This window comes from Ornithorhynchus anatinus, chromosome 3, assembly GCF_004115215.2.
Source record: "Ornithorhynchus anatinus isolate Pmale09 chromosome 3, mOrnAna1.pri.v4, whole genome shotgun sequence".
NCBI lineage: Eukaryota > Metazoa > Chordata > Mammalia > Monotremata > Ornithorhynchidae > Ornithorhynchus > Ornithorhynchus anatinus.
In genome coordinates, this window is record NC_041730.1 from 8,755,102 (window position 1) to 8,765,990 (window position 10,889).

Here is a 10,889-nt window from a genome sequence, read left to right on the forward strand (position 1 = left end):
TGTGGGGGCTGAATGAGAGAGATGAGTTGAGGATAATGCCAAGGTTATGGGATTGTAAAACAGGGATGATAGTAGTGTTGTCTGCAGTTATGGGAAAGAGAGAGAAGGACAGGGTTTGGGTGGGAAGATGAGGAGTACTCTTTGGACATGTTGAGCTTAAGGTTTTGGTGGGACATCCAGGTAGAGATGTCCTAAAGGCTAGAGGAAATACAGGACTGCAGAGAGAGAGAGATCAGGGTTGGAGAGGTTAATTTGGGAATCATTCACGTAGAGATAGTAGTTGAAAATATGGGAGCAAATGAGTTCTCCAAGGGAGTGGGTGGAGGTGGAGAATAGAAGGGGATCCAGAACTGAGCCTTGCAGGACTTTCACAGTTAAGGGGTGGCAGGCAGAGGAGGAGCCTGCAAAAGTGACTTAGAAGAAACAGCCAGAAAGATAGAAAGGGACCCAGGAGAAGACCCCGAATAGTGGCGCTCAGTCATATTAGCTCTTTAATTACATAGTAATTATATATTCATATTAATGTCGGTCTCCTCTTCTAGACTGTAAACTCCCTTATGGGCAGGGAATGTGTCTGCTAATTTTTTTGTGTTGTACTCTCCCAAGTGCTTAGTACAGTGCTCTGCACATAGTAAGCATTCAAGAAATACTACTGATTGATTAATTAAAGCCTGTCCCTTCTCAGTTCCAATTGCCCCCCAAATCCCTGCCCGCTCACCTTCCATCCTCACGAGTTGGCGACACATAATAATAATAATTATGGTATTTGTTAAGTGCTTACTATGTGCCAGGTACTGTACTAAGCGTTGGACTGGATACAAACACATTTTGCTCTTCCCACCAGGCAGAATCAGTACCTGGGCCTGGCATCTTGTCAGGGGTCATTGTACTTCAGTGGAACGGCTGCAAATCGATCATATTTCTCGAGCACAAAATGCAGCCTAAGTGTGCAGTCTCTCTGCACACATCTTCTATCTGGCTTGAGCAAAGGGATTAGGAACCCATCCAACATTATGGGCAGTCCACTGGATCCATTTCTTTCTTCCCAGCACATTGTCTATACAGCAGTTTCCCTCTCCCCTCTCAGGGTCGCAGCTGGAGAGTTTCCAGTACTTTACCAGTCTCGGCTATGGGTGGGAGAGTCCAACAGAGGCCTGTCCATTCCATTCCTAGCTTGGGCAGTGGCTAGCGAGTGGAAGGCAATCGGTTACAAGTCAAAACTCACCTGTGCCGGGCAGCAGCGGCACGGGAGAGAGACGAGGGTGGAGACTCAAGTCTACTGCGCGGAAGGAGGCAAAGGTAAACAGCTTCTGTATTGTTACCAGGAAAACTCTGTGGATCCGCTACCAGAACGATAACAGATGGAAAGCAAGGCGTTCTGGGACAGATGTGTCCATAGTGTCGCTATGGGTCGGAAACGACTCGGCGGCGTAAGACAAGACAAGGTTCCCTCTATGACGCCTCTCCCCTGTGATGCCAGGGAATGTCTGAGCCTCAGAAAGGGATGGGAGAAGAGAAGAATTGGGAGGGTGTGTGAAGAGCAGAAGAGCAGGATGGAAACTGTTTCTGAGGCTTCTGGAAGATGGAGTCTCGGATTGGCCTGTTGCAGGCCCGAGCCTAGCAGGGCAGCCCGGAGATGGGGTCTGGAAGTTATTCTAGCTTGGGGCCAGAAGGAATTCATTCATTCATTCATTCATTCATTCATTCATCTAATCACATTTGTTGAGTGCTCACTATGTGCAGAGCTCTATACTAAGCGCTTGGGAGTGTACAATATAATATCCATCAGTGGGGGCTGGTTCTTTGTGAAATGTAACGCTGTTCACTCCTAATTTTCCTAAACTTTACCCCACCTTCCTTTCCCACCCCTTCAGTCCTCTGTGATCTAGAATAAGTGCTCAGTACATACCGCTGATTGATTGATTAATTAATTAAAACTAAGCAGCTTTGGTCCTCCCCAGAGTCTTTCTTCTGGTTTCTGAAGTTTGTTTTGAGGGGATGGAGGGGGTTTGAAGTGTGTCCTTGAGGTCAGAGGAGGGACAGGCCAAAAGGGCTGGGACTTTTGGAGACAGTGTGACTCAGACTCCCTTCTGGATAAGGCATAACCCAGCACCTGTTTCACTCATTCATTCATTCAATTGTATTTATTGAGCACTTACTGTATGCAAAGAACTGTACTAAGTGCTTGGAAGAATACAGTATAACAACAAACAGACACATTCCCTGCCCACAGAGAGCTCGTCCTTCGTGCCTCCTCCCAGTCCTCTCTCTGGGCAAGTCATTTAACTTCTCTGAGCCTCAGTTACTGTATCTGTTAAATGGGGATTAAGACTGTGAGCCCCATGTGGGACAAGGACTGAGTCCAAACCGATTTGATTTTATCCACCCGTGTTTGATACAGTGACTGGCACATAGTAAAGACTTTACAATTACTACACTTATTATTATTACTTAGCACTTGGGAGCAGATAATAAAACAGAATTGGTAGTCGTGTTCCCTGCCCACAAGGAGTTTACAGTCTAGAGAGAGAGATAGTCATAAATGTAAATCAATAAATTACAGATGTGAAAAATGAATCACAAATATGAGAAGCGAGTGTCTTTGATATTCACTGCAGACTTCCAACCACCTTAGTCCATCTGGGGCCTCCCTAACAGCCCTGAACTTGGGTGCGCATCGGGACCTGGGCGAAGGTGCCTAGGTCTGCGATGATGGGTGGCGGGGAGGAGTGTATGCCTGGATCTGGATTGATGGGTGGTGGGGAGACGTGTATACCTGGGTCTGCGGGGATGGCAGGGGGAAGTGTGTACCTGGGACTGAGAACTGGAGACTTTGCTTGCACTTATTCAATCATATTTACTGAGCGCTTACTGTGTGAACTAAACAGACACATTCCCTGCCCACAGCGAGCTCACAGTCTCAGGGTCTGCCTCTGTGTGCCCGTGGGTGTGGGCACATTTACTGGCATCGTTGTGTAGAATGTGAGTGTGCTTGTCAATGCAGTCACTTCACTTCTCTGCACCTCAGTTACCTCATCTGTCAAATGGGGATTAAGACTGAGCCCCCACGTGAATCATGGACTGTATCCAACCTGATTAGCTTGTATCTTCCCCAGAGTTTGGTACAGTGTCTGGCACATAGCAAGGGCTTAACAAATACCATTAAAAAAAACAACACAACCGGTGCCTGGGGTGGGTGTGTCAGTGTCTGGAAGTGTTAACAATTCTTTCTGCAACTGTGCCAGGACGTCTGCACCTTTGCCTAGTGACCAAGGGTCTAATAAAGCCCCACCTGGGAAGCAGAAGGTCATGGGTTCTAACCCCTGCTCTGCCACTTGTCTGCTGTATGAAGTCGGGCAGGTCACTTAACTTCTTCAGGCCTCAGTTCCCTCATCTGTAAAATGAGGCTTGAGACTCTGAGACCACGTGGGACAGGGAATGTGTTCAACCCGATTTGCTTGTATTCACCTCTGCACTTAGTACAGTGCCTGACACATAGCCAGTTGTGGGCAGGGATTGTCTATTTGTTGCTGAATTGTATTTCCCAAGTGCTTAGTACAGTGCTCTGCACACAGTAAGTGCTCAATAAATACAATTGAATGAATAGCAAGTGCTTAACAAATACCACAAGTATTATTATTAATAATGGTAACTACCTTCCTGGGAGCCCCTTAGCCTGAAAGGAACAAGGCTTTCTCTTTCTTTATCTCCCTTTCTCTCTCTCTCTCTCCCTTTCCCCCTTTTCTCTCCCGCCCTCTCTTCCTTTCTCTCCTTCTTTTTCTCTTCCTTTCTCTCTCTCTCTCCTTTTCTCCCTGTTTCTCATTTTCTTTCTCTTTCTCCCTCCTTCTCTCTTTCTCTTTTTCTTTCTCTCCTTTTATCCCTTTCTTTTTCTTTCTGTCCCTCCCTTTCTTTCTCTTTCTCTCCTCCCTCCCTGTCCCTTTCTCTCATTTTTTCTCTCTCTCTTACTCACCTTCACCTTCTGTTTACTGTGTTGCTCTCCATCCACACTTCCTTAATTGGGATACCATCATCATGGGCATCACCAGCCTTTCCTGTCAACCACTGATCAGTGGTATCTACTGTGCGTCTCCTGAGGGCTAGTCCAGGAACTAAGTCCTTGAGAGAGTGCAACAGTGGCAACAGGCAAGGTCTCTGCCCTCAGGAAGCTTACATTCTAGTGGGAGATGGAAGCAAAAATGAGTTCTAGGTATTGAAAGCCAGAGGAACAATAAACAATACTTTATATTAATGTCTATCTCCCCTAGACTGTGAGCTTGTTGTGGGCAGGAATGTGTCTGTTTGTTGTTACAATGTACTCTAACAAGCGCTCAGTAAAGTGTTTTGCACACAGTAAGTGTGACATAAATATGTTTGAATGAATGAATGAATTAATTAATTAATGAAGATAAAACTGGAAGCAGTGCAAAGACATCAGGAGGAAACAGGTGAACAAGTAACTGAAATTACAAATGACTACATAAATAAAATTGTACATATGCACATGAGTGTTCTCAGGATGGGCAATCAATGATGATTAATTAATGATTAAGTAATCAATTAATGATATATATTGAAGACTTACTGTACTAAGCAGTTGGAAGAGTTGGTAGACCCATTCACTGTCTGCGCATTTAGCTAGCCTGACCTAGAGGAACGCACAGGATTGGGAGACAGGTGGCCTGGAATCTAATCCCAGCTCTGCTACTTGGCTGCTGTGTGAACTTGGGCAAGTGACCTTGACTTCTCTGGGCCTCTTCCTCTCCCTTAGACAACGAGCTGCATGTGAGACATAGATTGTGTCAAATCTGGTTATTGGTGCATAGCAAACACTTAAGTACAATTTATTGATTAAAAAATAACACGGCTATTATTATTGTTAGAGTAGTTTTCCTCCAGGGTCCTCTGATTGGATCCTTTAGCAGGACCCGGTTTGCTTTAGTCTCCAAAGGTCTCTGACCTGTAAGGGGAGCTTTGGGTAGGGGGGCAGGGCCCCCAGGCAACTCTGCCATTGTTTTAGGGGGTGCGTGGTATGGGGCATCACCGAGGAGATGGTCCCAGAGCACAAAGAGTTAATGCATAATGCCATTTTAAGGGGCCATCTTTCAACGATGGCAGTAAAGTCAGCAAGTCGCCTCAGATTTTCTATGGTTTAACCTTGAACGTGAATCATTATATTACAATGTAGTTATCGATTTCCACAGGAAGAGGATTAAGCCCAGAAAATCAGGTTAGGAACCTGAAACTGAAGTGAGGAAAATGGAATTTTCCCGGTGCTAAAAACCTCTTGTGTTTGTAAAATACATTAGGAGAGTCCGAAGGCCGGGAGCCGCCGGGTGGGGAGGAGGGATGCGGTGTCCGGGGACGTGTGCCTAGGAGCACAGTGGCTGGTGACTGGAGGGGCAACCGCAAGATCCCTCGGAGGGGACTGGGGTGGGCCTGGATGGAGCGAGGGAGGGCCAGGCACCGGCAAGAAAAGTTGCAGATGTCCCAGTTGGGGGAGCTCTGCCTCTCTGAAAGGCACATTTTTTCTGTATTTTATACTACCAAAGTTCATAGGCCGTGAGCCCGTGTGACTAATTCCAACTTGTATAGCCTTTCCCAGTGCTAAGTATTGTGCTCTGCATAAAGTAAGCACCTAGTAAATACTAGTAAATAATAAACATTAGTAATAAATAAATAGTAAATAACAGTGGTATTTGTTAAGCTCTTATTACGTGCCAGACATTGTACTAAGCATGGGGTGGATACAAGCAGATCAGGGTGGACACAATCCCTGTCCCATATTCATTCATTTAGGCATATTTATTGAGTTTTTACTGTGTTCAGAGTACTGTACTAAGTGCTTTGAGAAGCTCCCTGGGTCAGGTAATATCTGTGAAGTCAGTATTATCCTCCCCCACCTTCCTACTGGAGCCTGTATTTCCCAGAATCTCTCTGCTCCCCCACTCTCCCCTCACAATATCCATGGGTGCTCCTTGGTGTTTGCAAACACAGCCCCTCTGTCCAGGGTTTATTCCAGGAGGAAAGGAATTTCATTCTCTGACCCCAACAAGACCCTCTCCGAATAGGCATCATTCCAATCATCACACTGTCTTTAGCTCAGTGCAAAACTGGGAGCGTTGACTCACTGCCTTTAATATGCTGAATTGATGCATTTCCAGTTTCCAAAGCCCTTTTGTCTCAATTGTCATATTTGTCCTCTGTGTTTGTGTATGTGTGTGTGTGAGAGAGAGGGGTGTTGATCAATTTTCTCCATTTTACAGTTAGAGAAACTGAGGGCCAGAGAGGCTCCGTGAAGGGTCCAAGTAGCCACTCAATAAATACGATTGAATGAATACAGCAGGTGAATGGAAGAGTATGCATCGGAACCAGGTTTGCTGGTTCCCTCTCTACAAATAGGGGAGTCTTTGTTTAGGGAAAAAGGCACTGGTTATCAGACCATGACCACACCAGTCTCCATCAAGTTTTCCCCAAGACTCCCATCTAGTTTGATCTTTGGGAACATTCTTCCTGGAGGTTTGTATTCATTCATTCATTCATTCAATCGTATTAATTGAACGCTTACTGTGTGCAGAGCGCTGTACTAAGCACTTGGAAAGTACAATTCGGCAACAGAAGGAGACGAAAGGGCAGGGACTGTCTCTATCTGTTGCCGACTTGTACATTCCAAGCGCTTAGTACAGTGCTCTGCACATAGTAAGCGCTCAATAAATACTATTAAATGAATCCCTACCCAACAATGGGCTCACAGTTTTACCAAACTCCAAGAATGCTCTCTGCTCATCATTTGGTTTTCATACCACACTCCCAAAACCTGCTCTGCTCCAAGTCAAATAACAATAATAATAATAATAATAATTAACGGTACTTGTTAAGCGCTTACTATGTGCCAAGCACTGTTGCAAGCATTGGGGTAGATACAAGTAAATCAGGTTGGACACAGTCCCTGTCCCACAAGGGGCTCATACTCTTAATCCCCATTTTACAGATGAGGTAACTGAGGCCCAGAGAAGTAAAGCGACTGGCTCAAGGTCACCCAGCAGACATGTGACAGAACTGGGATTAGAACCCAGATCCTTCTGACTCCCAGGCCTGTGCTCTATCCACTAAACCATGCTGCTTCTCTATTATCTACTTGGTTTTCATACCGAACTCCCAGAGCCTCCTCTGCTCAGAGTAAAATGCTTATCATGGCACACCCTGCATACCAAATTCCCAGAACGCTCTCTGCTCAGCGTCCCCATTCTCTGAGAAAGACTCAACCAGGGGAAAGTCAGATTTCATGACCCCCACTTTAATAGGCAGGTAAATTTAAGGCACAGTTGAAGTGTTTGCCATGGCAGTAAAGAGGATGTGAGAACAGTGGGGGGCAGGAGGTAGGCAGCGACATGTCGACCAAAATGACTTGGCCCAGCCCCAGGGTCCGCACAGTAAACATGTAACTTGACTCGGCTTCCAGCCCGTCCCCTGGACGGGGATCAGATGGTCGGTAACAGTATCAGAGAAGAGAAAAGACTTGTCGAACTGTAACAGGAGCCCCCAGACCGTACTGTGGGCAGCAGGGACGTCTCTTTCGGCTGTCTGGTTCACTTCTTTATAGACACCCCCAGACGGGTAATGCAATCCAACTTGACTGAAACTGGGGACTCGGGAATCAGGGTAAACATTACATTAATACCATAATTATAAATTGTTATTATATGGATCTCCTGGATCCATTTTCAGGTAGGACCTTTGGCTGGTAAAGGTGGAGGGGTTCTTCTGGATTCCCTTTGGCCCAACCCAATATTTGCCAAATCCCCTTCATCCTCCTCTTTCTCTTAGGGCTGTCCTGTTTTCACATTTGTGTGTTCTACTCCAATCCTCAATGCTTATATACCCAGGCATATTTTAATTTGGATTTTCACATGTATCTTCAATGACCTATTCTCCTATTTCACCCTAAAAGTGTTGGATACTTCCTGTTACTTCTTCTCCCATTATTGTGAATCACTTTTGCTGTCTCCTCCATTGGATCTTAAGCTCCTTGCGGACAGGAAATGTGTTCTTGCTGCTGCTGTAATAATGATAATGAATTATGGTATTTATTAAGTGCTTACTATGTGCCAAGCACTATTCCAAGCTCTGGGGTAGATACAAGGTAATCAGGTTGTCCAACTTGGGGCTCACTGTCTTAATCCACATTTTACGGATGAGGTAAGTGAGGCACAGAGAAGTTAACTCTCCCCAAGAGCTCAGTACAGTATTTAGTCCTCAGTCGGCACTCAGTAATTACACTGATTATTGTTTGATTGATCTTGTTCTGACAGGGCTTTTCCTACTGATTCCCCAGCCTCTTGCCCATGCCCAGCTCTCCCCTCTAGGAAGCCTTCCCTGACTAACCTCTCATCTCCCTCCCTTCTGCATCACTTATGCACTTGGGTCTGTACCTCCTAAGCATGTTGATACTCATCCCCCTCTCACAACACTTATACTATGTTGCCACACCAAACTGTAATTTCTTTTAATGTCTATCTCCCAGACTAGACTGTAAGATCCTTATGGGCCAGGGGCATGCTTGCCAAATCTATTTACTGTACTCTCTAAGTTCTTAATAAATATCAATCTGTCAGTTTTATTCAGCGTTATTTTTGAGCACTTACTGGGTGCAGAGCACCATATAAGCACTTAGGAGGGTGCATTACGACAGAGTTGGGAGACACCTTCCCCACCCACAACAAGCTTATATCACTGATGGATTGATCGACTGATTGATTGTCAAGTGTGGAATCAGGCCAACAAACAAAAAAAAGTCCTGTGCCGTGGACCAATTATTGACCTAATGGTGATGATGATGGTATTTATTAAGCGCTTACTCTGTACCAAGCACTGTTCTGGAGATGTGAGTCCCATCCCGGAGACTCTGAACTGGAACCTGTCACTGATCCATCAGCCCTCCCCTGGGCACGTCCTGGTGGAGAGGAGCAGGTCAAGGAGGTCAGCATCAATCAATCAATCCATTAATGGTATTTATTGTTTTCTTTGTGTAGAGCTCTAGCTCATTGTGGTCAGGGAACATGCCTACCAACACTGCTATACTGTTCTCTCCCAAGCACTTAGTACAGTGCTCTACACACAGTAAGCACTCAGTAAATACAACTGATTGATACTAACCTCTTGGGAAAGTAAAATCGAGGTGGTAGACACAATCCCCTCTCAAGAAGCTTACAAAATGGCACGCCCACCGAGAACTGATGGACTGTGGCATCATCCAACTGCAAACGGTACTGAAGGATTACAGATCAGTGAGGCCGAGAAAATAGAGCTGTCCTGGACATCAGAAAAAGGCAGGTAGTGTCTCCAAGCAAGGACCGGAAATGACAGAAAGCCCAGTGGGCAGTTAGGGTGCATTCTATGTGGCTCATTTGGGAACCAAAGAGCGCTGGGCTGCCCAGTTGGGGGAGGAGGAAGAGGGGCAAAAGCACCAGGATTAGTGTGGGCTAAAGGAAAGAGTACAGAAGTCAGAAGACCTAGGTTCTAGTCCTGGGTCGGCCACTTGTCTGCTGCGTGACCCTGTGCTAATCACTTAACTGCTTTGTGCCTCAGTTTCCTCTTTTGTTAAATGAGGATAAAAATCATTTTTCCCCTCCTCCTAGGTTGGGAACCCTGTGTGGGACATTGCCTGGGACCATTCTAATAATAATAATAGCCGTGGTATTTGTTAAACCCTTACTATATGCCAGGCACTGTACTAAGCACTGGGGTGGATACAAGCAAATCAGGTTTCCACAGCTTCAATCCCCATTTTTACAGATGAGAGACTGAGGTACAGAGAAGTTAAGTGATTTGCCCAAGGCCACTCAGCAGACAAGTGGAGGAGCCGGGATTAGAGCCTATGACCTTCTGACACCCAGAGCCACGCACTATGCCATGCTGCTTCCAATCTGAATATCTTGTGTCTACTGCAGCACTTGGCAAAGTGCTTGGCATAAAGTAAGCACTTAATAAATCTCATTAGTGGGCCAGGCAAAGGATAGCTCCAACGTGGGCTATCCTTTGGGGGCGCGGGGAGGGAGGCGTGACTCATTCTGCACCAGGCGGCAGTCTGTCTGGGTGTGGAAGGATGGGGCTCTGTCTCTTCAGGGCCACAGATACTCCTATTACCAGTTCTCGGGCTCCCTCCCCCCAGTGCTGCCCAGAGAGGAAGCTGAGGGCTCCCAAGGCATAATCACTGCCCCAGATCTGCCAGTCTCAGGCAGACCTCGGGGGCTTAATCTGGCAGCTGAGTGGCTAGCAGGTCCCAGAACTCTGAGTCTCGGGCTCTCGGACACGTCCTCGGTGGCCCAATGTGGGGAACGTGCAGAGGCAGGGGCAGGAGCCAGGCTCAATTATTTTTTTGTTATGGTATTGGGTGAGCTCTCACTCTATGCCAGACACTGTTCTAAACATTGGGGCGTATACACGATCATCAGGTTGGACACAGTCCCTATCCTACATGGGGCTCACAGTCTTAATCCCCATTTTCCAGATGAGATAACTGAGGCCCAGAGAAGCAAAGTGACTTGACCAAGGTCATACGGCAGACAAGTGGCAAAGCCGGGATGAGAAGCCAGGTCCTACTGACTCCCAAGCCCACGCTCAATCCACCTGGCTACGCTGCTTCCCTGATGTGGCAGCTACTACTACTGAGAAGGCCTTAAAGGGGTATCCCCCAGAAGGCCCGCAGGGCCACCAGAGAAGCATGAAATCATTGGATAATTACCCTCCAGCTACGGGGGATTAAGACATCATAAAACCGGGGCTGCATTATTTTTATTTATCTAACAGATGGAGCCTTTGTAACTCGCAGCATCGTGCCAGCGTTGACAGAGGATTTAAAAGTGCTTCCCTTCAGACCAGCCCGACTCTTC

General features: G+C 46.4%; 1 non-coding gene across 1 annotated transcript; it reads left to right on the plus strand.

Annotated features, from left to right (window-relative positions):
- Positions 1-1,077: 1,077 nt before the first annotated feature.
- Positions 1,078-1,215, plus strand: LOC114810825. Its single transcript, XR_003758516.1, has one exon. It is a non-coding gene; the product is annotated as a small nucleolar RNA SNORA7 (small nucleolar RNA).
- The last annotated feature ends 9,674 nt before the right edge of the window (positions 1,216-10,889 follow it).